Source organism: Salmo trutta, chromosome 1 (assembly GCF_901001165.1).
Source record: "Salmo trutta chromosome 1, fSalTru1.1, whole genome shotgun sequence".
In the NCBI taxonomy this organism is placed as follows: Eukaryota; Metazoa; Chordata; class Actinopteri; order Salmoniformes; family Salmonidae; genus Salmo; species Salmo trutta.
This window is the reverse complement of record NC_042957.1, coordinates 4,272,089-4,284,659: the sequence shown is the minus strand read 5'-3', so window position 1 is coordinate 4,284,659 and position 12,571 is coordinate 4,272,089. Positions and strand designations below refer to the sequence as shown.

The window sequence follows — 12,571 nt, the reverse complement described above, 5'->3', positions numbered from 1 at the left end:
ATGCCAACCCCATAGGCCACTCTCTCTAGTCTAGAATCCACACTCTCACAGCTATTCTGAACTCCCTAACATACTGGCTGGAGTGGAGTGACTGGTATGTGAGAGTTTGGATGGCTGAGTGAGGTGGAGTAACTTGAAAATTATGCCCCGAACCAGGTCGGCATGTTGTGTTGAGATGTTTTACATTTACATTTTAGTCATTTAGCAGACGCGCTTATCCAGAGCGACTTACAGTAGTGAATGCATACATTTCATTTCATGCATTTTTTTGTTGTACTGGCCCCCCGTGGGAATCGAACCCACAACCCTGGCGTTGCACACACCATGCTCTACCAACTGAGCCACAGGGAAGGTTTTCCCATCTGTATATGCTGTTCCTTCTACACCTCATGTACCCCCTCTGTATATGCTGTTACTTCTACTCCTCATGTCCCCCCTCTGTATATGCTGTTCCTTCTACACCTCATGTCCCCCCTCTGTATATGCTGTTCCTTCTACACCTCATGTCCACCCTCTGTATATGCTGTTCCTTCTACACCTCATGTCCACCCTCCGTATATGCTGTTCCTTCTACACCTCATGTACCCCCTCTGTATATGCTGTTCCTTCTACACCTCATGTCCACCCTCTGTATATGCTGTTCCTTCTACACCTCATGTCCACCCTCCGTATATGCTGTTCCTTCTACACCTCATGTACCCCCTCTGTATATGCTGTTCCTTCTACACCTCATGTCCCCCCTCTGTATATGCTGTTCCTTCTACACCTCATGTACCCCCTCTGTATATGCTGTTCCTTCTACACCTCATGTCCACCCTCCGTATATGCTGTTCCTTCTACACCTCATGTACCCCCTCTGTATATGCTGTTCCTTCTACACCTCATGTCCACCCTCTGTATATGCTGTTCCTTCTACACCTCATGTCCACCCTCTGTATATGCTGTTCCTTCTACACCTCATGTCCACCCTCTGTATATGCTGTTCCTTCTACACCTCATGTCCACCCTCTGTATATGCTGTTCCTTCTACACCTCATGTCCCCCCTCTGTATATGCTGTTCCTTCTACACCTCATGTCCCCCCTCTGTATATGCTGTTACTTCTACTCCTCATGTCCCCCCTCTGTATATGCTGTTCCTTCTACACCTCATGTCCCCCCTCTGTATATGCTGTTCCTTCTACACCTCATGTCCACCCTCCGTATATGCTGTTCCTTCTACACCTCATGTACCCCCTCTGTATATGCTGTTCCTTCTACACCTCATGTCCACCCTCTGTATATGCTGTTCCTTCTACACCTCATGTACCCCCTCTGTATATGCTGTTCCTTCTACACCTCATGTCCACCCTCTGTATATGCTGTTCCTTCTATACCTCATGTCCACCCTCTGTATATGCTGTTCCTTCTACACCTCATGTCCCCCCTCTGTATATGCTGTTCCTTCTACACCTCATGTCCACCCTCTGTATATGCTGTTCCTTCTACACCTCATGTCCACCCTCCATATATGCTGTTCCTTCTACACCTCATGTACCCCCTCTGTATATGCTGTTCTTTCTACACCTCATGTCCACCCTCTGTATATGCTGTTCCTTCTACACCTCATGTCCCCCCTCTGTATATGCTGTTCCTTCTACACCTTTTTCTCTTGTTATGTCAGTCATTGACCATCACTCAATTAGCCAGGTCAGCTAACAATTTTTAGATTTGTAAATTAGTCTACCCAGCTATCATGGTCGAATACCGACCGGTCATGCAGGGCACATGCCCAGGGTCCCGGACCTCCAGGGGGGGGCCCCATTAATGTTGCTAGTCACTTTCACTCAGAACACATTAACATGGCATAAATCATGGCGAAATGGGTAGAATTTTATGGAAATTATCTGGAAAACTGATTTAAAAAATATCTCTGCCCTATGGGAAAATTAGCAGAATTGCATGAAATGTGTGAAAATTGCTTGATTTTGTTAGTTTGTTCTCATATCGTTAACGTGACATAAGTGTGGCAGGTAGCCTAGCGTTGGGCCAGTTGTCACGTCCTGACCAGCAGAGGGAGGTATGGTATCATTTTTGGGTCAGGATGTGGCAGGTTTTTTGTATGTTAAGGGGTTTGTGTTGGTGATTAGACTCCCAATTGAAGGCAGGTGTGTTGAGTTGCCTTTGATTGGGAGTCCTATATAGTAGTGTGTGTTTTTCTTTGGGGTTGTGGGTAGTTGTTTTTGCACTGCGTTTTCTATAGCCTGCAAAACTGTTGCTGTCGTGAGTATCATTTATTGTTTTGTCTTTTCACTGTGGATGCTTTGCGTGTGTCTCATTAAAAGAAAATGAGTATCCACAACTCTGCTGCATTTTGGTCCTTTCTTCAACACCACGACATAACCTGTGACAGAACTACCCACCACCAAAGGACCAAGCAGCGGAGAAGAGGACAGAGGCAAGTGAGGGAGGAATGTTGGAAGCAGCGCGCTCGGGAGGTGATGGATTCCTGGTCGCTGGAAGTATTGACAGAAAGGATTGACTGGACATGGGAGCAGTTGCGGGTCCACTGTGACAACCTGCCTGGGAGGCAGGTAGAACCCGAGAGGCAGCCCCAATCATTTTTTAGGGGGGGGCACAAGGGCTATTTGGCAGGGCGAGATTGGAGCCCCAGGCCAGCTCCCCGTACCCTTGTAGGGCAGACTGGACAGGTCCCGTGCTTTGGGGTTGGGGCTGTGGTGAGGCCTGGGATTTTCAGGCCGGTAGGCACAGTACCAGCGCCCCGCATGTGCCAGGGCGAAGTAGGCATCGAGCCGGAAGGGGTGATGCCAACCCTGCGCTCAAGACCGCCAGTGCGCCTCTACGGTCCGGTGTTTCCCGCTAAACGCACTAGCATGGAGGTGCGTGTCTCCAGGCTGGCACGTCCAGTACCAGCCCCACGCATCAGGAGTCTAGTGCATCAGCCCAGCCTCGCCAGTCAACAGTTACCAGAGCTGCCCGCCAGTCAAGTGTCACCAGAGCTGCCCGCCAGTTGTAAGTCGCCAGAGCTGCCTGCCAGTCAGGAGCTGCCAGAGCCGCCCGCTAGTCAGGAGCCGCCAGAGCCACCCGCTAGTCAGGAGCCGCCAGAGCCGCCCGACTGCCCGGAGCCGCCAGAGTGGCCCGACTGCCCGGAGCTGCCAGAGTGGCCCGACTGCCCGGAGCTGCCAGAGTGGCCCGACTGCCCGGAGCTGCCAGAGTGGCCCGACTACCCGGAGCTGCCAGAGTGGCCCGACTGCCCGGAGCTGCCCGAGTGGCCCGCCTGTCCTCCGGCCCAGCCCGAGTGGCCCGCCTGTCCTCCGGCCCAGCCCGAGTGGCCCGCCTGTCCTCCGGCCCAGCCCGAGTGGCCCGCCTGTCCTCCGGCCCAGTCCGAGTGGCCCGCCTGTCCTTCGGCCCAGCCCGAGTGGCCCTCCTGTCCTCCGGCCCAGCCCGAGTGGCCCTCCTGTCCTCCGGCCCAGCCCGAGTGGCCCTCCTGTCCTCCGGCCCAGCCCGAGTGGCCCTCCTGTCCTCCGGCCCAGCCCGAGTGGTCCGTCTGCCAGGGTCAGCCTGAGTGGCCCGTCTGCCCGGCGCAGCTATCGGCGCCACCGAAGTGGGCGACGCCGAAGGTGGAGCGAGGTTCACGTCCTGCACCTGAGCCACCTCCAGGATAGGTGGGTTGGGGAGGGAGGGTGTAGCACAGTGCCGTCGTTGACGGCAGCCACCCTCCCTTCCCTCCCTTATTGTTTAGGGGTTATTGTTTATTGGTTTTGTTGGGGTTACATATTTTTTTGTATTTTCTGTTGTTAGGTGCATTCCGGGGTCTGCACCTTGAGGGGGGGTACTGTCACGTCCTGACCAGCAGAGGGAGGTATGGTATCAGTTTTGGGTCAGGATGTGGCAGGTTTTTTGTATGTTAAGGGGTTTGTGTTGGTGATTAGACTCCCAATTGAAGGCAGGTGTGTTGAGTTGCCTTTGATTGGGAGTCCTGTATAGTGGTGTGTGTTTTTCTTTGGGGTTGTGGGTAGTTGTTTTTGCACTGCGTTTTGTATAGCCTGCAAAACTGTTGCTGTCGTGAGCATCATTTATTGTTTTGTCTTTTCACTGTGGATGCTTTGCGTGTGTCTCATTAAAAGAAAATGAGTATCCACAACTCTGCTGCATTTTGGTCCTCTCTTCAACACCACGACATAACCTGTGACACCAGTAACCAAAAGGTCGCTGGTTCGAATCCCTTAGCCGACTAGGTGAAAAATCTCTTGATAAGCCCTTGAACAAGGCACTTAACCCTAATTGCTCCTGTAAGTCACTCTGGATAAGAGCTTCTGCTAAATGACTAAAATGTAAATAAGTCTCAGTGGCCCCAAAAGACAAGAGGACAGGCCCTGTTTAGGAACCAACTGTCTGTCTACGAAACAGAAGTATGGCGCCCTCTAGTGTTCTTTATTAGTTATTAGGCGACCAAAGGGTGGATTGCTATACTCCTCGCTGTGAAAATACTGCATCTGCAAAAACTCTGCCTCCTAAAGACATTCAACCTAACCTGAGTAGACCTACAGAAGACGTGGTAATGTATCTAGTTTTTCTACACCATACATAACCATTTCTCTGGCAAACACATTTATTCCACTATACTTTATGTTTTGAATAGTTTATGCATGCCCACTCTAAGACACTATAGTGTGTAGCCCTATAGAGAATATAAACGTTTTGAACCCAACTAAATAAATAAATATATATATATATTATTTGGGTTCATAACGTTTATATTCTCTATAGGGCTACACACTATAGTGTCTTAGAGTGGGCATGCATAAACGATATATATATATATATATATATATTCACAAACGTAGTTTATAACATAGCTATTACTTGCACAAAACACAATATAAATTGTAATACCACAGAAATAAGGAAGTATCCTACCGACAAGGGAGTGGCTTGAGCAAACATCTTCCTGCTCCACATACACTTTCTTCGAGGGAATACCTGGTAATACCCAAAGGACTAGGCCTATAGCGCATCTACCTCGCAGAAATACAATATCAACATTTCCTTGCAGATGCTGGTGGGGTGACAAGTTCTCCAATTAGGTAAGAGGCAAATTCGTAAAAGTCAATGTAAGAAGTGTTTTCACAATTGTCAAATGTAGATTTACCCTTCAGGTGTAGGAGACTCAACGGGACGGGACGTTAGCTGCGTCAAGGTAATTCAAGTGATCCGAGTTATTCATTATTGTTTACGGTTCACGCAAAACGAAACTATTCAAGAGTCGTTTGAAGTCAGTAAAATTATACCGTGAACGTCATATTATTTCTAGCAGTTTACAAATATGTCATGTCGTGTCTCTAAAATGAAATGTTCAAAACATGAAGACTGAGGACAACATGTGCTTCATGTAACAGATTGATTAACACGTCTTAATGCTATGAGTCCTTTACCGTTATAGATATTTATGAAATACCTTTGGATTCAAGCATTTGAACTTGAACAACATATGCACAATGTGTGGAATTTCTTCCATTGCATTTGCTACCTGAGTTCAGTTGGAAGAATCTCAATGATTACTGCAAGTCTGTGCAGGTGAAATTGTTGGCAAGTACGTCCAGCGCCTGCGTGTATGACGCTGCAGTATGCAACCCTACCTACTCTAAAACAAGTGTTCTTGCAATACTGACTCTCTTATAGAATATGCAAGTATACAGGGTTTATCTATCTGTGTTTTGGCTCTGGTTTTGACAAGTGAGTTGGATTACCGCGGTAAAGTTGGTTTGAGATTCGATATTGGTCAGACATTCGGAACTTCAAACTTCTATTGCTCGGGATCGGTTTGAGCTATTTACCTCAGGTTAGGCTCTTTATTAAGGAAAAAAGGTGTACAACACTGCACAGGTCTTATTGTCCCGAGTCCGACCCGAGCTTCATAATCACAAGGCAACCGTGTAGGCAGCCGGCTCAAAGTCAATGCAACTAGTTAGGGACCGTCAACAAACTGCATGATCACAATATTCAAAATCCAACAGCTCTTATACACCAAGTGACTTAGCAACCTCATTTCAACTGTCCATTATTTTTTACATAGAGAGGCAAGTTGCACACCCTTTGGTTTTCTCATAAAATGATACCAAAAGTTAACATATATATATTTATTTTAAAAAAAATACTTATTTCAATAACTCCTTGGCCATGTGACCTACGCAGCATAAACCAACATTGTATTCTTCACAGGTTAGGGACACACATCACACATGGTTTTCCTATAAAGTGCTTACACAATTTTATATAAATATTTGAAAATGTCAAATTTCAACAGCTCTCCAACCACATGACTTAACAACCTAATTTCAACTGTCTGTTATTCCTTATATAGAAAGGCACGTTTCACATGCTTTAGTTTTCTCATCAAAAGATTCCGTTTAATAAAAAATATTTTATTGATTAAAAAAGCACTTACAATTCAATTTCTCCTTGACCATGTGACCTAGACTCCTCGAACCAATGTTGATTTTCTGAAATATTGTTACATTATCTTTTACTTGAATTTATTTGTTAACTTCTTGGGGCTATGTGGGACGTTAGCGTGCCACCCGTGGCGCACCCTATTCAACAGCAGGTGCATTTCAAGAGCGGCAAATTTGAAACCAAATAAATGTCAAAATTCTAATTTCTCAAACATACAACTAACTTACAGCCTTTGAAAGATAAACATCTCCTTAATCTAACCACGTTTTCCGATTTCAAAAAGGTTTTACGGGGAAAGCATAAAGTTAGGTTATGTTAGGAGAGTACATTGACAATAGCTGTGTGTAGTGTATTGTTGATTCAAAGACAGGCGTCACCAAAACCATAAAATCAGCTAAAATTATGCACTAACCTTTTACAATCTCCATCAGATGACACTCCTAGGACATTATGTTAGACAATGCATGCATTTTTAGTTCTATCAAGTTCATATTTATATCTAAAAACAGCGTTTTACTATGGCGTTGATGTTCAGGAAATCGTTTCCCTCCAATACCGGCAGTCAAGTCATGACAACAAAATAATTAATTAATATTAGAAAACATTGGTAAAATATTATATTGTCATTCAAAGAATTATAGATTTACATCTCTTGAACGCAATGGACTTGCCAGATTTAAAATTAACCTTACTGGGAAATCACACTTTGCAATAATCTGAGCACTGCGCCAGAAAAATACGCATTGCGATACAGACTAACCGCCATGTTGGAGAGATCTAAAATCGAAAATACTATGTAAATAATCCATTACCTTTGATTCTCTTCATCAGATGTCACTTCCAAAGAATCCCAGGTCCATAACGAATGTAGTTTTGTTCAAAAAAGCTCATCATTTATGTCCAAAAACCTCCGTGTTGTAGCACATGATCTAAGCCAGCCGGACTTCACTTCACTTCAAGAACGGAAAAAATATATTTACGTTCGTTCAAACATGTCAAACGTTGTATCGCATAAATCATTAGGGCCTTTTTTAACCAGAACATGAATAAAATTCAAGGCGGACCATTGGGTTCTCTTTTAAAACGTTTCGGAATGAGAGTACCCACCATCAACTCGCGCGCCAGGCGTCTAATGGGCCATCGCCGTTCCAACGCTCTTCTTCAGTCAGATCTCACTGTAGAAGACTCAAAACACTTTGTAAAGGCTGGGGACATCCTGTGGAAGCAATAGGAAGTGCCAAAATATTCCTCAGCCCCTTTGTTTTTCAATGGTATAGGCTTAAAGTCAATTCAACACATCAGGTATCCACTTCCTGTCAGAATCTGTCTCAGGGTTTTGCCTGCCAAATGAGTTCTGTTATACTCACAGACACCATTCAAACAGTTTTTGAAACTTTAGGGTGTTTTCTATCCATATATAATAAGTATATGCATATTGTAGTTACTGGGTAGGATTAGTAACCAGATTAAATCGGGTACATTTTTTTTATCCAGCTGTGAAAATACTGCCCCCTATACCCTAACAGGTTAAACGTTTGACTTAGAATTCCAATAGGTCCTTGATCACATAACCTAGTCACCGTAAAACCAACTTTGTATTGTTCACAAGTCAGGTATACACATTGCACACCCATAAAGGAAAATATTAGAGCCCAACTCTCTGACTTCCTCAGGTTCACACAACAATAAGACTCTCTGCTCTGCGAAGTTAAGAGCGCCAGGTTTTGGGCATTCTGAATAGTATTGTGTTAAATAATTTGTCAAAGTGCAACATTCATCTCTATAGCCTCTCTGTCAACCCTCTTCAATATGTTCAGAATTCTGTAGCTTCAGTGGTCACGCTGAACGGTACACCATTTTGGTGTTATCTTACCTTTATGGCTCAATCTGTTTGCAGGCATTCTGATGGGCTGGCAGGGGGGTTGAGGGAAAAGATAGTGTTCTCTCTCCTCTGGGTCCTTATCTGATGTTATGGTATGAAGTAAGGCTTGCGGACTGTTGCAGTACAGGCTGTATGCTACTTCTCATTGTCCACGTTGTCTGAATAATATAAAACCTTTGAACGACCATCGTTGTTCGATCTATCCTTGGATCCTTTATTTCACCGGAAAGTGAAAAACCTCCCTACATCCACACGTAAAACCAGGGAAACCATCACATCTACTCTCTACCAACTCCACTGCTCAGCTACACATCTCTCCATGTCTTGGCTCTTTCTTACCGTTCTGACATGCTTGCACATCTAAATTCCCTGTCACTCACTCTACTCATCTGACTCCAGCGTCCTTATAACCTCTAAGACCAGACTCCTGGCCATTGGGGACCTTGTCTTCAGTGCCTTCAGCTCAGCTGGACTCTTCTGAAACTCCTCAAACATCCATTTGAATATTTATAACCATCTCTTCAGACAGCACCTATGTTACCCTCCATTTAGGCCCCCCCAGTCTCCCATTTCTTGTTAGATGTTTTGACTAGAATCAAACATTTAAAAAAAAAAACATATTACTCCAGTGCTAATCTCTGGCTTCCTGTTAAGGCTAGGGCTGATTTTCAAGTTTTTTGTTAAGCTACAAAGCATTACATGTACTTGCTCCAACTTAACTCTCTGATTTGTTCCTGCCGTACATTATGTACCTATATGTACGCTACGGTCACAAGACGCAGGCCTCCTTATTGTCCCTAGAATTTCAAAGGAAACAGCTGGAGGCAGGACTTTCTCCTATAGATCTCCTCTTTTATGGAATAGTCTTGCCGATCCATGTGAGATAAACAGAATTGGTTTCTAACTTTTAAGTCTTTGCTGAAGACCCATCTCTTCATTAGGTCCTATGGCTCAGGGGTGCGTTAGGTGAACGGCAAGGCACTGGCAAGAGGAACCACTCTTGCTGTCTCTGCTTGGCCGGTTCCCCACTCACTCCTGGGATTCTCTGACCCTATTAAGGAGGCCGAGTCTCTGGCAGTCAGAGACGGCAAGGGTGATTCTTCCCTATGCCAGGCTTTGTTCACTATACTCGACTCCCTTGGGACTTCCTGTCCGGTTTTTCTCCCCTTAGGGCTAGTGTAGTGGGGAACATATTCCTGGGCTATGTGCAACCTTTTCTCAAGGTAGTATGTTAGTAATCTGTGGATTTTGGTTGAGTGGTGTGGGGGTTGTGCTTTGGCATAGTGGGTGGTGTTTATCCTTCCTCATTGGCCCTGTCCGGTAGTACTTTTGGACAGGTCTACAGTGTTGCCCAACCTCCCCTGTCTCAGTCTGCTGTATCTATTCTGCAATAGTCTATGTGCCGGGGGAGGCAGGGTCAGTCTGTCCTATCTGGTGTACTGTGTGGTCTTAGACATACTCCCTCTGATCCTCATCTATCTCTCTGTTTCTCTCACACACACACACACACACACACACACACACACACACACACACACACACACACACACACACACAGTGATTGATGTATGTTATTGTTGTATGCTGTTGCACATTTCTCATTCTAGGTGAAAACCTCTGCTAAGGTTTCTACCTAGCACCAAATGTGGTTCCCCTATGGGGACAAGCAGAAGGTTTCTACCTTGCACCAAATGTGGTTCCCCTATGGGGACAAGCAGAAGGTTTCTACCTAGCACCAAATGTGGTTCCCCTATGGGGACAAGTAGAAGGTTTCTACCTAGCACCAAATGTGGTTCCCCTATGGGGACAAGCAGAAGGTTTCTACCTTGCACCAAATGTGGTTCCCCTATGGGGACAAGCAGAAGGTTTCTACCTAGCACCAAATGTGGTTCCCCTATGGGGACAAGCAGAAGGTTTCTAGCTTGCACCAAATGTGGTTCCCCTATGGGGACAAGCAGAAGGTTTCTACCTAGCACCAAATGTGGTTCCCCTATGGGGAAAAGCAGAAGGTTTCTACCTAGCACCAAATGTGGTTCCCCTATGGGGACAAGCAGAAGGTTTCTACCTAGCACCAAATGTGGTTCCCCTATGGGGACAAGCAGAAGGTTTCTACCTTGCACCAAATGTGGTTCCCCTATGGGGACAAGCAGAAGGTTTCTACCTAGCACCAAATGTGGTTCCCCTATGGGGACAAGTAGAAGGTTTCTACCTAGCACCAAATGTGGTTCCCCTATGGGGACAAGCAGAAGGTTTCTACCTAGCACCAAATGTGGTTCCCCTATGGGGAAAAGCAGAAGGTTTCTACCTTGCACCAAATGTGGTTCCCCTATGGGGACAAGCAGAAGGTTTCTACCTAGCACCAAATGTGGTTCCCCTATGGGGACAAGTAGAAGGTTTCTACCTAGCACCAAATGTGGTTCCCCTATGGGGACAAGCAGAAGGTTTCTACCTAACACCAAATGTGGTTCCCCTATGGGGAAAAGCAGAAGGTTTCTACCTTGCACCAAATGTGGTTCCCCTATGGGGACAAGCAGAAGGTTTCTACCTAGCACCAAATGTGGTTCCCCTATGGGGACAAGCAGAAGTAGTCTGTGTTCTACTTAGCACCTTTTTTCCTTAGAGTGTACAACAATAATCTACTCTCTTTTCCCAACAATGCAGTAATCAATATCAATGTAGCACTAAAAATAACAAGGTAGAATAAAAACACACGAGGAAATATATAAGAAAGAAGAACACAAGAAAGTAAGAAGCTGTATAGAGGGTCAGTTCCATACCATACTATATATAGGGACAGTTCCATACCATACTATATATAGGGACAGTTCCATACCATACTATATATAGGGACAGTTCCATACCATACTATATATAGGGACAGTTCCATACCATACTATATATAGGGACAGTTCCATACCATACTATATATAGGGACAGTTCCAGGGTCAGTTCCAGGGACAGTTCCATACCATACTATATATAGGGACAGTTCCATACCATACTATATATAGGGACAGTTCCATACCATACTATATATAGGGACAGTTCCATACCATACTATATATAGGGACAGTTCCAGGGTCAGTTCCAGGGACAGTTCCATACCATACTATATATAGGGACAGTTCCATACCATACTATATATAGGGACAGTTCCAGGGTCAGTTCCAGGGTCAGTTCCATACCATACTATATATAGGGACAGTTCCATACCATACTATATATAGGGACAGTTCCAGGGTCAGTTCCAGGGTCAGTTCCATACCATACTATATATAGGGACAGTTCCAGGGTCAGTTCCAGGGTCAGTTCCATACCATACTATATATAGGGACAGTTCCAGGGTCAGTTCCATACCATACTATATATAGGGACAGTTCCAGGGTCAGTTCCAGGGTCAGTTCCATACCATACTATATATAGGGACAGTTCCAGGGTCAGTTCCAGGGTCAGTTCCATACCATACTATATACAGGGTCAGTTCCAGGGTCAGTTCCAGGGTCAGTTCCATACCATACTATATATAGGGACAGTTCCAGGGTCAGTTCCAGGGTCAGTTCCATACCATACTATATATAGGGACAGTTCCAGGGTCAGTTCCAGGGTCAGTTCCATACCATACTATATATAGGGACAGTTCCAGGGTCAGTAGCTATATACAGGGACAGTAGCTATATACAGGGTCAGTAGCTATATACAGGGACAGTAGCTATATACAGGGACAGTAGCTATATACAGGGACAGTTCCAGGGTCAGTAGCTATATACAGGGTCAGTAGCTATATACAGGGTCAGTAGCTATATACAGGGACAGTTCCAGGGTCAGTAGCTATATACAGGGACAGTTCCATACCATACTATATATAGGGACAGTTCCAGGGTCAGTAACTATATACAGGGACAGTTCCAGGGTCAGTTCCATACCATACTATATATAGGGACAGTTCCAGGGTCAGTTCCAGGGTCAGTTCCATACCATACTATATATAGGGACAGTTCCAGGGTCAGTTCCATACCATACTATATATAGGGACAGTTCCAGGGTCAGTTCCAGGGTCAGTTCCATACCATACTATATATAGGGACAGTTCCAGGGTCAGTTCCATACCATACTATATATAGGGACAGTTCCAGGGTCAGTTCCAGGGTCAGTTCCATACCATACTATATATAGGGACAGTTCCAGGGTCAGTAGCTATATACAGGGACAGTTCCAGGGTCAGTAACTATATACAG

The 12,571-nt window shown here is 45.2% G+C and overlaps 1 protein-coding gene across 1 annotated transcript in view; it reads left to right on the top strand.

Moving 5' to 3' along the window:
* Window positions 1-5,144: 5,144 nt before the first annotated feature.
* Window positions 5,145-12,571, top strand: part of LOC115147339 (protein-tyrosine kinase 2-beta) — a 58,670-nt gene continuing 51,243 nt past the window's right edge. The window contains exon 1 of the mRNA XM_029689537.1: window positions 5,145-5,198. The gene's annotated coding sequence lies outside the window, so the exon portion shown is untranslated. The remainder of the gene's footprint in view (window positions 5,199-12,571) is intronic.